General features: G+C 52.5%; 1 protein-coding gene across 1 annotated transcript in view; it reads left to right on the top strand.

The window, feature by feature from the left end:
* The window catches only part of WNT3 (wingless-type MMTV integration site family, member 3), a 57,325-nt gene that overhangs the window by 364 nt on the left and 42,085 nt on the right, over positions 1-14,876 (top strand). The gene's annotated exons all lie outside the window — the stretch shown is intronic.

Raw genomic sequence — 14,876 nt, 5'->3', positions numbered from 1 at the left:
CCACCCACCCCTCCTGGATTTTCTGCTGGTGTCGCCTTCAGAATCCAACTCCTGGCTCCTCTGATAATCACCATTTTCCCTGCTCCCCGCTGCAGGGGCTGGAGGACTTTCCCATCTCAGAAGGTTTCTTATTCTTAGATCCTAACCCGCTGCCCGTCCCAATCTTGAGGCCCCCGAAGACCCCCCATTTGCTTGCAGTTGGGTTTCTGGAAATCCAGCACTGTCCCTGGGGCCCAGCCACTCCTCTTCTCCATTTTGGGGTCTTCATGGGCAAAACCATCCTGTTCCTTCACTGCCACCCCACCTCTGCTGGCGCCTCCATCAAGAGATTCCCCCACAATAACCCCCCTTTGCCTTCCTATTTCAGACCCCAAAGGCTTCAGGGCTCCTCCCGGGGCAGGGGAGTGGGTGGGGGGTATTTCATCAGATTCTCCCCACTGCTCTAGATTCATCTTGAGCCTCTGAAGTGAATATGGTATTTGCTGATCCGGGATGCCATTGAATTCGGATTTTATTCATTTCTTGCTTGTCCACCCTGGCAAAAGGGGGGTTCCTTGAAAATGGGTTGTCTGGGAGGGGTAGTCTTGTTATTCTTTGACCAAAAATCCAATTCTCCATGTCACATTTGTTCCTTTTGGAAAACCGAGGACCGAGGAGAAAGGGAGAGGGAAAGGAGAATTCCGTCCCTGAGAAATGCAGATACAAAAGACATTTTAGTAAATAAGGCTGGGAAGCCGGGCGCAGTGCTTGGGGGGCTGTGCATGTCTGGGGGGCTGGGGTGAGGAATAAACATCCCTTTGGGAGCCCCAGCTCCAAGAGTCCCCTTGTTTTCTGAGAGGCCCCATCGCCACTCTCCCACCCTCCGCAGGTCCCAGGGGCCAGAGGGGAAGACACTGAAACCAGTTCTCTAAATTACACCCCGCCTCTCCCCAGTCTCCAGCCCCCTGCATTCCGGAAAACTTTAATTAAAGAATCTTCCCCTCCTGGATGCAGGAGAGCCTCGGCCTGGGGGTGGGAGGTGAGGAGGAAGAATTTAGGATCTGTGAGTGAGAAATGGGCTGTGGCCCCCGGGGTGAAAGTCAGAGAGAAGTGCCACCATGGTGCGGTACTGCCTGCAGGTCCCCAGACTCCCTGCCTTTCACCAACCCAGAGCCTAGGGTAGGAGGAGCAGAGACAGCGAGAGTTGGGGGCCACACCCCGAGTCTTCCAGTTGTTTGGGGGTGGTAGCATTTGTGTCTGGGTGTTTGGGGCCCCTGGGAGAGAGGGTGGGGACATGGCCAAGGGTCTCTGTTTAGAGGGTACTAGGAGTTGCTCCCAGGACAGCCAGCCAAGGGGAAGTCTTTCTTCTGCCCAACCCACACTTTCCGTGGGGCTGGGCTAACCTGAGGCTTCCAGCACATAAAGAAGCCCATGGGGTGGCCAGGGCAGCCAGGGACCTCAGGAAGGAGGTTCGGCCAGTCTAGGGAAAGACTGCTGCCGACACCCGTCTAGCCTCACCTGGCCATTCCTGACCCTCTTCCCATTCTCGGGCCAAGGCCATGCCGTTTTTTGCCTTGCCTTCGCAGAGACTCTCGTGGGTTGGGGGAGGGTAGGAAGGAAAGGCTTGGCAGCCCATAGGTGGCAGGGACTGAGGAAGAGAGACCAGGCTCTCCAGCCCTGTGAGCTAGAAGAGGGCACTCTTCCAGTTGGTGGAGATTCTGGTGTTAAATGGTGTCTTGGGGACCATCTGGATAGGGGCTGCCCAATCGGAGGAAACACTGGGGAAACCTGGAAGGTCAAGACATTGGCCCTAACATAATGCTAGACACATGGCTTGTTTGGGAATTTGGTGGGGGACAGGAATGCTGCTTTGTCTAAGCCGAGGAGAGAGATGTGTGTGTGTGTGTGTTCTGGGTCTATGACCCCGAGAGGTGTTTTCTATACACTAGTGTGTCTCTACGTGCAAAAGTGTTTGTGCCTGCAACTGGGCTACTGTGGGTGTGAAATCGTGTGGGTGTGTTGGGGAATCCATGGCCCATGACAGGTTGTGCTGTGTCTCTGCACACAAGTGTTAGCAAGTGGCTGATGCTGTGATGTGTGTATGTACGTGTGTGAGAGACAGAGAGAAGTCTAGAAGTATCTTTGCCCATGTAAAGGTCAGAACCTGTGTCTGCTTGTGACGCTGGGCTTGACTGTGTTCATGACTGGGCATGTGAGTGAGTGTGTGTGTGTGTGTGTATACGTCCGCGCGCATGCCTTCATGACAGTGTGGGGAAAGCCCCACAGATGTCTTTGTGCGTGAATATCAGTGCTCATGGCCATGACCTGATTGTGCTTGTAAGGAGGAGAGCGATACTCAAGTCCATAGCTGTGTGAAGGCTGTGTCTGAGTCTGCCTGTGATCCTGTCCCCAGGTGCTGGGCCCGGGGCTGTGTGGCTGTGAACATGTCTGCAGACATCTACCTGTGGGTATGAATGACACCTGAGCTTGGGTGTGTGGTGGGCAGCCATGGGCCCGGAGGGAACGTCCAACAGGAAGCAAAAGTCTCACAAGGTGGCTTCGGGGGCACAGCTGGCCAGGGATAGGGAGGCAGGGGCAGAGGCTTCCTTGACACCAGCTTGTCCTGTCTGTCCAGGCGCTAGAGTCACTGGCCCTTCTCTCTGAGGTTGTTTTCCTTTGGTCTTGGAGCTGGGGTGGAGGGTGAGTCACCTTCTCAGGGCTAGGGCTGGAGCTGTAGAGTAGATGGGCCTCTGCTTCCTGATCCCATTTCTGCCCCCACTCCCCAACCTAGCCCCCGCCAAGCAGTCAGATTCCAGCACTGAGCATCTCAGCCCATCTTAGCCTGCCCTCTTTGGACCACCCAGCTCACTCATTCCCCAGGAAGGATTTACAGGGGAAGTCATGTAGCTGGGATTTCCGTCCATGCGGACCCTCAAGCACAACACCCTGAGCCCGCACTGCTCAGACCCCAGTCCTGAGAGAAGGTTGACCAGAAGGGACAGCTCTAAGGGGCCTCAGACTGACATCCTTGGGAGGAAGAGATGTTCTCCAGGTAGTGACAGAGTCGGGACAGGAAACAGCAGCACTGATTTCTCAAATTCCCCTTGTCAGTCCCAGTTAGCTCCTGCTGGAGAAACTTGTCTTTCTTCTCCTTCTTGGGGGTGTGGGGTGGGGGGATGAACCTATGTTATTAGGGCCTAGCCCAGCACCTGCTACATTCCAGCAGTGGATGCGCAGATGGAGGGGCCTGCTGGAGATCAGGAGCTCACCCTGCCGCTGTGTGACTGAGGACCAGTGGCCACCCATCTGGGTCTGCTTCCTTACACTTCACCCAGGGGTCCCCGGACTGCCCTGCCTCACAGCTTGGGTGAAAGTGTTTTGCAGAGGACAAGGGCAGTGAGCTGGGAAATAGGACACCTGAGTTCTAGTCATCCTGGGACCCATCCTTCCACTCGAGCACCTGCCTAGGACCTACCTCAGTTTCCCCATCTGTCACATGTCCTGCTGCCTCTCCCACCCACTCCCACCTCCACCCGCCTTTCAGAGGCCTGTGAACATGTTCAGTCAAACCCCGTGGGGGTCAGTGGGCTGGGCTCAGGGAGGCACCTGGAGACTGCGGGGGAGGAAGGCCGCAGGCCAGGTGTTAACACTTGTAACAGGCAGGAATTACAGCTCACTGGGGCTGGGCTGGCTGGGGCTGGTGAGGAGCTGAGCTAGCTGGAGGCTGTTGATCCCACAGACAGACAGACAGACAGATGGGCAGATACCAGATCGGATGGCCAGGCTTTAACCGGGTGGTCTCCCTTCCAGGGCAGACCTGTCCCTGGGGGGATATGGCAGGGAAATTAGTCCAGGTCTCTTGGAAGTGAGTTAACAGCCCCCCTGCTCACCCTGCCCCCATCATGGGTGGGGCTTTGGAGTCCAGAGGGAGCAAAATTGGTGGCTGATCTGTTGGTATTCTTCTGATAGGATCACATTTTGCTTAAAAAGAAAAAAACAGGTCAAACGTTATAATAATACCAAGAGCCTGAGCTGAGTTATGTCCTTAGAAGAACCTGCTTTAATATGTGTGGGGACGGCATGGGGGAAGGGGACGCTCTCAGGGAAAGTTCTAGACTCTCAGAGCATTTTGTCAACAGCTCTGGGGCCAAGAGGTGAGTGATGGGTGGAGTCTGAGTGTCACCCCCACCTCCACCCCAGGGAACCTGAGGGCTTGGGTCTGTGATGTCTGCCCTGCAATTAATCCTGGCCTGGTGGGAAGACCTTTGGCAAGGAGGTCAAAAGAGGCAGGAGCTGGACTTTGGTGCCAAGTTCTTTAGGAGGTACTTGCTGCAGCTTCACTAGTGGCAAACCCAGCCAAGCCCTACCAGAGCCCACACTCTGGCATCTGGGTACATGCTCAGTCACTGACACAGGTGGAGAAACTGAGGCAGAGAGGGCTCTGGTTAGCAATCTCCAAAGAATGGACTCAGCCCAGCAAGCATCTCTCATCCTATTCACTACAGAACTTAATGCTAATAAACATGAATGGTACTTGGGCAGATGTAGAATTGGAAGAAGTCTCTCCTCAGTCTGCGCAGGAGACAAGAAGCCAGGGGATGGCACAGGAAAGGTGACTTATCTCACAGGAGGATGCAGCTAACAGATCCTTCAAGGGAAAAAGAAGTGGGAAAAAGGAAGATTTTTTTGGTCTCAGACGTCATGAGCCAGGAGTTGAGCAGAACCTTGATGTGAGCCACAGAAACCTTCTCCAGCTGCCAAGGAGGGCAAGACATCCTCCACCCCCATTCCTAACACAGGGAGGAGGAATGCCTAGCCCCACACACACCCCCTGCAAAGGTTAGAGCCATCCTGAGTTACATCTGTACATCCATGTTATCTTGTATGCTGGAAAATGGTTAGAGTGGGGTGTTGGCGAGACCTAGGTCTGAATTCCAAGTTTAATACCAATGGACCCTGTGGCCTAGGATGAGTCCCTTCCCTTCTCTGGGCTTCATTCAAGTCCCTGCCTCCTTCTGGGCTTCATTTTCCTCAACCATATGGAGGGGTCCCTTCTGCCTCTCAGAGTCACAGGGCTATGACAGGTTCTGGGCTCATTGCTGTGAAGCATGACACTCCACTGCACACATTCCGGGCCTGTATTAGACAGTCCACCCCTTTCTTTTTGTGACTCCATCTGACCTAAATCCCAAAGAGCTGGCTGGCCCACTCCCGCCAAACCAACCTGCTTGCACTTCCAAACCTCGCCTCAAACACTCCCTCTCCTCTGGAGCCAGGCCGTCTGCATTCACATCTGGCTTTTTCATGTACTACCTGGGTAACCTAGGGCAAGTCAACCTCTACAAGCCTCAGTTTCCTCATCTGTAAAATGAGTATAATGATTGCCTCTATTTCATAGGGTTTCAAAAATGATTGAGTGAATACTTCTTAGAATGATACCTTGTGTACAGGAAATATATCGATGTTAGCTGTTTTCACCTCCTATCTGCAAGCTATTGGCTCACTGAAGCCCTGGAGCCAAACTTGCCTCTTCCAAGAAGCCCTCCCAGATTTGCCACACCTGGCTCTGTTTTCCCCTTTTCTTCTTTTTGCCTGTTTGCCCCACAGTGCTGTAGCTTTATTCCTAAGTTGAGGGCACTGGGCCAGGCTAACCCCACTGCAGCTGCAGCTCTTTGCCTGCCCAGGAAGGGGAGGACAGGGTAGAGAAGGTTACTGGAGTGTCCCCTAATCCTTCCCCGACCCCCAGAGTCTGCCAGACTCTTGCTAGGACCTACAGCCAGGGGGCTGGGCACAGGAGGGGTGGGGGAGGCAGGCTTCCCAGGGGGAGTGGCACCAGGGCCGCCTGGAGCAGCCTGAGCAGAAGTTCCTTCTCTAGGAGCTGAGAGATGATTCAGAAGGTGATTTATAGTCGGAAGGCAGAAAGCTTGGCTCCTGGCAGAAGCTGCTGCTTAATTACATTCTTGGGGCGGGGGTAAGGGGGTGGAGGTATGTGGGCCGGGGGCAGCAGGGGCCAGACTTCTACCTCCTCCCCGTCCAGGCCCTGTCCCTTTGGCTGTCCCAGCTCCAAGCAGGGTCCTTCTTTATCCTGCTGCCAGAGAGGGAATTCCTGCTCTCAATGAGAGGCTATGCCAGGAGTGCAGGAATAGCTTCTGGGAGTGGAGAAGGTGGGAAAAGAGGGAGGAGGCCAGATCCCACCTCCCAGGACTTCTCCAAGGGAGACTGGATGGTGACGTGCTGGAAAATGGGCCTTCTGGGAAGGAGCACTGAGTCTCCTCCCTGCTTCTGGGCAGGGTAATAGCTAAGGCACCTGGGCAGAGTTGAGTTTCTTGAGTTTCTTTTTTTTGAGACAGAGTCTTGCTCTGTTGCCCAGGCTGGAGTGCAGTGGCACAACCTTGGCTCACTGCAACCTCTGCCTCCCGAGTTCAAGTGATTCTCCTGCCTCAGCCTCCCAAGTAGCTGGGATTACAGGTGTGCGCCACAATGTCTGGCTAATTTTTGTATTTTTTAGTAGAGACGGGGGTTTCAGCACGTTGGCCAGACTGGTCTCGAACTCCTGACCTCAGGTAATCCACCTGCCTCGGCTTCCCAAAGTGCTGGGATTACAGGCGTGAGCCACCGCACCCGACCAGAGTTTCTAGAATCTTTTGGGTGGCAACTCCACACTCTCCTTCGGGCACCCTGTCCTGCTCCTGCCTGGGAGGGCCTGCCTGCCCGTTTGCTCCTTTTCTGTCGCGCGGGTCTCAGTGGGCCACGGGGGCTGGAGAGAAGGTCCTGTGCTCACAGGCTGAAACCCGGTTCTTCAGCGTTAGGCAGCCTATCTCTCGTGAGGAGAGCGGCTACCCCAGATGCACAACGGTTCTGCCAGCAGGCGCGGCCCCATACGCTCATGTCAAAGTAATAGAGAGTCACAGCAATGCCACTGGGTGCAGCTACAATCACTTGCATGCCATTGATAGGAGCCCCCATTCTGTTTCCATACCTGCTAAGTTGACATCAGCATTTCCCATATTAATACTGACCCGTGCAGCAACCCGCCTGATGACACCTAAGGCCGCCTCGTTCCCTGCATGGCAGCGGTGAACCCCAAATCCCTCACTGCTAGTTCTTAAGGCTGGAAAGGTGTAGGGTGAGCAGGGGGTAGGCTTGCCGAAGCCGGTAGTGTCGATTTATCTGTTTGCAGCCTGGCTTGTACAGCCAGGAGGAGTTGGCAGGGGTCAGGATGGGGACACTAGACAGCTCTCTGGTTCCCCCTGAGGCGGGCCTTCTCAAAATGGCCTCATTATGTGTGTGGAGTGAATTCCAGAAATGTCAGGCACACCCATACATCTAGGGAATGAAGGAGACGCCAGAGCGGGCTCTGGGGTGAGAGGGGCCAGTGTGAGGAGGTGGTCAGCTTCCAGGCAGGGAGTTAGGGCACCTGAGACCTGGCTCTGCCACCATCTTGATATTAGGCAACTCCCTTAACTGTTCTGAGTCTCAATAAATAGGAGAGTTGGGTAAGCTGCTGGCCAAGGACTTCTAGCTCCGAGATTGCAGTCCTGCAGGCTGTGTTCCACGTTCAGGTGGCCCAGCTATTTGAACCATCTGTGCCTGGTGGAGAGGGTAGTCACTGAAAGCTGATCTCAGGGAAGGGTGGGGGGTGCAGAGCCCTAAATTCTACACACAAAGAGCTGTGATACTGTCGATGAGTCTCCTCCCTCCTTCAGTTTTCTCATCTGCAAATTGGATGATGATAATAACACAACCACCTACCCTGCCTGCTTGCAGGGCCATGAAGAACTTCAGGTGGAATAATCTTTGTGAAAGCACTTTGGGAAGTGTCAGGTTCTTTCCAGAGAAGTTAACTATCACTGTGAGTCCTAGAAAAGAGGAATAAGAAGGCTGGGTGTGGTGGCCATAATCCCAGCACTTTAGGAGGCTGATGGGGGTGGATCACCTGAGGTCAGGAGTTCGAGACTAGCCTGGCCAACGTGGTGAAACCCCATCTCTACTAAAAATACAAAAAATTAGCTGGGTGTGGTGGTGGGCGCCTGTAATCCCAGCTACTCGGGAGGCTGAGACAGGAGAATTGATTGAACCTGGGAGGCGGAGGTTGCAGTGAGCTGAGATTGCACCACTGCACTCCAGCCTGGGCAACAAGACCTGTCTCAAAAAAAAAAAAAAAAAAAGAGGAATAAGAGCTAGACCCTGCTCAGACAGTGCAAAGAATGAACCCTGAGCCTCTGAGCTTGAGGAGTTGCTATTTCTAGCAGAGGAAGAAGCGGGGCTGGACAGGGGAGTCCTCAGCTCCTTCCTGTAGCGGTCCTGACGCTCAATGGAGAGCCCCCGGGAGAGGGCATAGAGGCCTCAGGTCTGAGGCCAACTGGTCATGGGGCATGCCCAGGTTCACAGCTCAGGGCATGGGGCTTGGTTATCCTCCTGGCCTAATGCAAAAAAATGCAAAAACCACCGGCCAGACCCAGAGTGAGATTTCCAACCAGGGACACATGGGAAGATGTAGGTGGAGGTGAGGGGGGCAAGGGCAAAGGGCCGCCAGCTGGAAGGGGCTCTGCTGAGGCCTGTAGTCGTCAGGGAATCCTAATGGCCTGGGTAAGGCCTAGCAAACTAGGAGACAGGCACAAGCCTTTCCCTCCAGCTAGGCTGGAAAAATTGGGAGGACTGAGTGTGTGTACGTGTGTGTTGGGGAGGGGGATGGGAGCAAAAGGACCAAGCACCCAGGTCTGTCTGGAAGACCTTTCTGGGAAACCTGCCCCTGGGCACAGAGTCCCACTTATCTGCCAGAGCCAGCTGGGCCAGCAAGGAAAACCAATCTTATTAGTAATGCAAATAGGGGCTTGTGCCATGAGTGAGCAGGCATCCCGCCTCCTCTCCAGCTCCCACCAATCATCTTCACAAGGTGGATTGCTGAGGGTGCCACTCCCCTGCTCTAAAACCTCCCATGGCTCCCCTCTTCCTATCTGGTACTGAGGCTCCCTATGATTTCGCTTCTGTCCACCTGCGCAGTTGTACCTTTCACAAACCTCCCCCCAACATCCCTCTTCAACTGGAGTACTCACCTTTTTGCTTGTTCATTGAAACACTTCCACCTCCTCTCTCTGACTTTAAAAGGCAGCCCAACCCAGGGCCTGGTGACCAGGGGTCAGTCTGCTCTGCGCTGTTCAGCTTGGACCCCACTTGGCTTAGGTCATGTAGCCCTGAACTATGAAGGGTCCTTAGAGGGTCTCCCAAGATGGATGGGCCCCTCGACCAGAGCAGGCTGCTGTCCCAGAAGCGGAGATGAGCCTTTTCTCCACAGTGTCAATTCCCCTGGGTTTCTTTTTTCTATGTTTTTAAATCCCAGTGCCATTTGCAAACGTTTCCTATTCGTGTACTATTTCCTCCTCCACGCTCACCAGCTCACACGATGCTTAAGTGTCTAAGTCGTTAATTTTAAGATTGCAATTGGCAGAAGCTGTTTCTCTCTCCAGGAACAGGTTAATATGTTTGTTGACCGTGTGCTATGTGCTGGTCCCCATACAGACACCATGATCTATCTGAATCTAATTCTTGCCAGTTTATCGATAAGGAGTCCCATAGTGCAGCCTGGCTATGGCGTGGGAAGCCCTGAGCCCACATCCTGGTGGACCTAAAGCCCTTTTTCCTTCTACCACCATTCACGCTCAGTTGTGGACTTGTTACTGGTGTAAAAATTTGCTTGTTCATATTCTACTTTGTTCCCCAAAGGATGGCTTTGAGGCAAGTTTACACTTGACCTTCCACTCAAAGGCTGATACTTTGGGCTTATAGATACTATTTGTGAACGTCTGGGAAGTCTCTTATTTGGGGATGTGCCCTCCTCACTGGCCACCTTTCCACAAGTCATCAGACTGTCCTTAAGCTGGGACTGCACAGTTGCTGACAGCAGTGGCCATGTGAGCATTTTGTTGCCCCTGGGATGGGTAAGAGGCGACCTTGATCAAATCACTGCCTCCAGGGCCTCAGTTTCCTCATCTGCGAAACCGAAAGGATAGCGTAAATGACCTCTCAGATTCCTTCCAGCACTAAGCTCTTTCCTTCTACTTAGTCCTTTTTGCTGCTTTGCATCTGGTCTCCATCATATAAGTGCCAGAAAGCAGCCGGGCGGAATCTTCTTTCTTGCCCTAGTCCAATTCTTGTGTTGGTATCTCTGACACAGCCAATTGTTCATTTCACTTTTACAATTCGACCTTCAGCTTTATTTCTCCCCGAGGAGCCAGCATGCTTTCTCCTTTCTGATAAAGCACGCTTCCCTTTATGTCCTGGATGTGAGGAAACTTAGAGGTCCACCTGAAGCCGCATCCTTGCACCCGTGTGGACCTTGACCCTGACCCCGCTCTTCTGTTTTCATTTTGTTATTGAATCTGATGTGTTTTTCGTCATCAGCCTCTTGAGGGTAGGCACGTTGGAGTCTTTGTACCTGGCCTGGGCATAGTGGATCCTCAATAAAGACTCGTCTTTAGGATACACATTTGCTGTCTACCTCTTCAAATCCTTTCTGGAAGGAAGCAAGGCACATGCGAATTAAAAAGCAAAATAACATTGCTCTGGGAGGGAGTTGGTCCTGACTGGATAGTTTTGAGTTGTGAGAATTCCAGTCCACTTCTGTTTCTTTTTTTTTTTTCTATTTACTTATTTATTTAGAGACAGAGTTTTGCTCTTGTTGCCCAGGCTGGAGTGCAGTAGTGTGACCTTGACTTACTGCAAACTCCGTCTCCTGGGTTCAAGCAATTCTCCTGCCTCAGCCTCCCAAGTACCTGGGATTACCGGCATGCACCACCACGCCCAGCTAATTTTGTATTTTCAGTAGAGATAGGGTTTCACCATGTTGGTCAGGATGGTATCAAACTCCTGACCTCAAGTGATCCACCTGCCTCGGCCTCCCAAAGTGCTAGGATGACAGGCATAAGCCACCATGCCCAGCCTTCTTGCTGTTTCTTTACTGTCAGCTTTTCCCCAAGTCTACAAAAATCTTGTCTTCAGAGAAGTCGCCTCTTTTCTTTCCTTCATGATCGTCTCCATTCTAAAGCTAAGGTTGGTTCCTAATCTTCCTCTAGGGACTGTCTCTTGTTCCTGGCCAGTGACTGTGTCCACCCCTTCCCCTGGCTCCCTTCACGTCTGGTTCCTCCCACCCTCCCTTGCCTTGAAAGCCCACAGTGCTATTGCCACCTTTCCACAGGTGACAGAGTGCCCAGGTGGCACCCACCCTCTCTCCAACGGAGCTGCTCATGTCCCCAGCAGCCTTCGTGAGGGCCAAGCCCCACTCTGCAGATGGAACCCCAAGGAGAAGCAGAGGGGAGTGACTGGCCAGGGATCTCCCCATTCATCCAGCGAGTGTCGTCACAACTCAGACTGGCTCTCCCCTCCCCTCCGCTTCTGCCCTTGGGCAGCACATCTGCACATCACCCCACCTAGCCCCTGACTTCAGGGGAGAGAATGTCTAGCCTCAGGTTGGGCGGTCCTCCATCTTAACTGAAGCTTCTCTAGGGGATTCCGGAGCCTTTCTCTGCTACCAGTAAGGATGGAGTCTGTGACCTCTGCACTGTCCTGGAAGCTAAAGCAGCCTCAGGAAAGCAGCCTCTTCATCCCCAAGTTACCTGTGAGAAAACTGAGGCTCAGCTGGGCACGATGGCTCATGCCTGTAATCCCAGCACTTTGGGAAGTCAAGGCAGGCGGATTACCTGAGGTCAGGAGTTCGAGACCAGCCTGGCCAACATGGAGAAACCCCATCTCTACTAAAAATACAAAATTAGCCGGACGTGATGGCACGTGCCTGTAATCCCAGCTACTGCAAAGGCTGAGACAGGAGAATCGCTTCAACCGAGAGGCGGAAGTTGCGGTGAGCTGAGATCTGGCCATTGCACTCCAGCCTGGGCAATAAAAGTGAAACTCCGTCTCAAAAAAAAAAAAAAGAAAAAAAGAAAACTGAGACTTACGGGACCCAACCGGGAGCTGTAAGGAGCTCAGAAGCAAGTGGGCAGGCTCCAGTGGCAGCTAGTAATTCCTTGCTTATGACGTCCCAGGTATCACATACATTGAGGAAACAAAGCACACACATTAGCTCATCCTCCCGACAACCCCAGGAGGCAGAGACTCTAGTTATCCCCATTCTGCAGATGAGAAACTGAGGCCCTGAGGCACCATTCTGTTGCCCAAGGCTCCATGGTTGGTAAACCCCAAAGCACTGAACAAGAGACAAACTGCCTAAAGCCAGGCCCTTCAGTGACACCACACCACAGCCAGGAAGTTCCTCCTTAGATCTGGCTTCAGTCTTTCCTTAATCCAGACCCAGGTTTTCTTCCCAGGGAGGTGAATATCACTGTCAAGTTTCAGTTTGGTTTGGTTTGAGACAGGATCTTGCTCTGTTGCCCAGGCTGGAGTACAGTGGTACAATCACAGCCCATTGTAGCCTCAATTTCCTGGGGTCAAGCAATCCTCCTGCCTTAGCTTGCCAAATCGCTAAGACTACAGGCAAGCACTGTATGTGGCTAATTTTTTTAATTTTAATTTTAATTTATTTTTGATACAGAGTTTTCACTCTTATCGCCCAGTCTGGAGTGCAATGGCAAGATCTTGGCTCACTGCAACCTCCACCTCCCGGGTTCAAACGATTCTCCTGCCTCAGCCTCCCACGTAGCTGGGATTATAGGCGCCTGCCACCATGCCTGGCTAATTTTTGTATTTTTAATAGAAATGGGGTTTCACCATGTTGGCCAGGCTGGTCCTGAACTCCTGATCTCAGGTGACCCGCCCAGCTCGACCTCCCAAAGTGCTGGGATTACAGGCGTGAGCCACGGGGCCCGGCCTTTTTTTTTTTGTAGAGATGGCATCTCCTTACATTACTTTTGCTTGAACTCCTGGGCTCAAACAATCCTCCTGCCTCAATCACCCAAAGTGCTGGGATTCCAGGGTTGTGGTTCCAGTTTGCACTTGAGGACCAGGGTTTGTCTCATCTCTGAATTTTCCTGTCTGGAGTTGGTTCCTTCCAGTGGGTTCATGGTCTCGCAGTGAGTCTCACAGCTCTTAAGGACCCCAAGGGTGAGCAACAGCAAGAGTTATTGTGAAGAGCCGAAGAACAAAACTTCCACAGCATGGAAGGAGACACAAGCAGGTTGCTGCTGCTGGGGGGCGGGGTGGGGTGCAGCTTTTATTCCCTTTTTGTCCGTCCTCCCCCATGTCCTGCTGATTGGTCCATTTTACAGAGTGCTGATTGGTCCATTTTACAAAGTGCTGATTGGTCCATTTTACAAACCTCTAGCTAGCTACAGAGCACTGATTCGTGCGTTCTTACAGAGCACTGATTGGTGCATTTTGCAAACCTCTTGTAAGAAAAGTTCTCCAAGTTCCCAGTTGACCCAGGAAGTCCAGCTGGCTTCACCTCTCATTCCTTCTCTAGAACAATTTCTCCCAGGCAACCCATCCTCTACTCACCTTTAACTACTTGTTCTCCCTCTTCTGATCTCTCACCTGCTTTTCTACAACTTCCTGCAAGTCCTATAGCCACATGATTGCCTTTAAATCAGGGAAAGAGGAGGCCTGCCCCCAGTTCTCTGATTTAGAGGCTTCCCTCTGGCGTCTTACAGCGTTTCCCTTCCCCATAGGGCAGGGAGTCTGGAATCCAGCATGCCTGCCCTCAAGAGGCTTATGACAGAAAACACATCAAATTAAATAACAAAATAAAAACAGGCTAGTTGCGGTGGCTTGCGCCTGTAATCCCAGCACTTTGGGAGGCCGAGGCAGGCGGATCACTTGAGGTCAGGAGTTCAAGATCAGCCTGGCCAACATGGTGAAACCCCGTTTCTACTAAAAATACAAAAATTATCCGGGCATAATGATGCATGCCTGTAATCCCAGCTACTCAGGAGGCTGAGGCAGAAGAATTGCTTGAATTCAGGAGGTGGAAGTTGCAGTGAGCCGAGATCACACCACTGCACTCCAGCCTGGGCAACAGAGTGAGACTCCATCTCAAAAAATAAAAATAAATAACAAAAACAGAAGAGTAGGATCAAGGTCAAGGAGAAGACAAATATGCAAGTCAAGGTCAATGCGGGTGCAAGGATGGAGCTTTAAGGATGGAGCTTCCCCTGAGTTTCCTTACAGCCAGGACATAAGGGAAAACACAATTGACCTGAAAGGAGAAGGCATGCTGGGTCCTCAGGGAGAAATGCCCACCTACAGCCCGTGCCCACCCTCTTCAGCCGCATCATAAGAATTTAGGCTCCTGGGGTTTCTGGCCCAGACAGCTGTAAGCCTGCTTCCGGGCCCTGCAGGCCTCTGCCTGGGGCTCATCCTGCCAGGGCAGGCTACACTACTGGTGGCGAAGGGCTGGTCCAGGGAGATTTATTTGCAAGGACTGTGGCTGGAGTTTGAGGGTGTGGCTGGGGCGTCCAGTGTGGGATGCAGAAGGGATGGGCAGGCTGCAGGCTCGGGGCTGGATCTCCCAGGTCACCACTGTCTAGTGTGAACTTTATGGGACAATCTAGTCCTCTAGGTGGCAAATACGGTTTTTGCCAAGATAGGAGGATAGAATGATTGTTTAACTTTTTTTTTTTTTAAACATAGTCTTCCACTGTTGCCCAGGCTGGATTGCATGACCTGATCTCGGCTCACTATAACCTCGCCTCCCAGGTTCAAGCAATTCTCCTGCCTCAGCCTCCTGAGTAGTTGGAATCATAGGCGTGTGCCACCACACCTGGCTAAGTTTTGTATTTTTAGTAGAGACAAGGTTTTGCCATGTTGGCAAGGCTGGTCTCAAACTCCTGAGCTCAGGTGATCCACCTGCCTGGGCCTCCCAAAGTGCTGGGATTACAGGTGTGAGCCGCTGTGCCTGGCTGAATGATTAACTTTTTAATGAAAGTATAGGCCGGGCGCAGTGGCTCAAG

The sequence above is a fragment of the Colobus angolensis genome, unplaced genomic scaffold, assembly GCF_000951035.1.
Source record: "Colobus angolensis palliatus isolate OR3802 unplaced genomic scaffold, Cang.pa_1.0 Scaffold377, whole genome shotgun sequence".
NCBI lineage: Eukaryota > Metazoa > Chordata > Mammalia > Primates > Cercopithecidae > Colobus > Colobus angolensis.
Note: the sequence above shows the minus strand (reverse complement) of the source record. Positions and strands in the feature narration are given on the sequence as shown.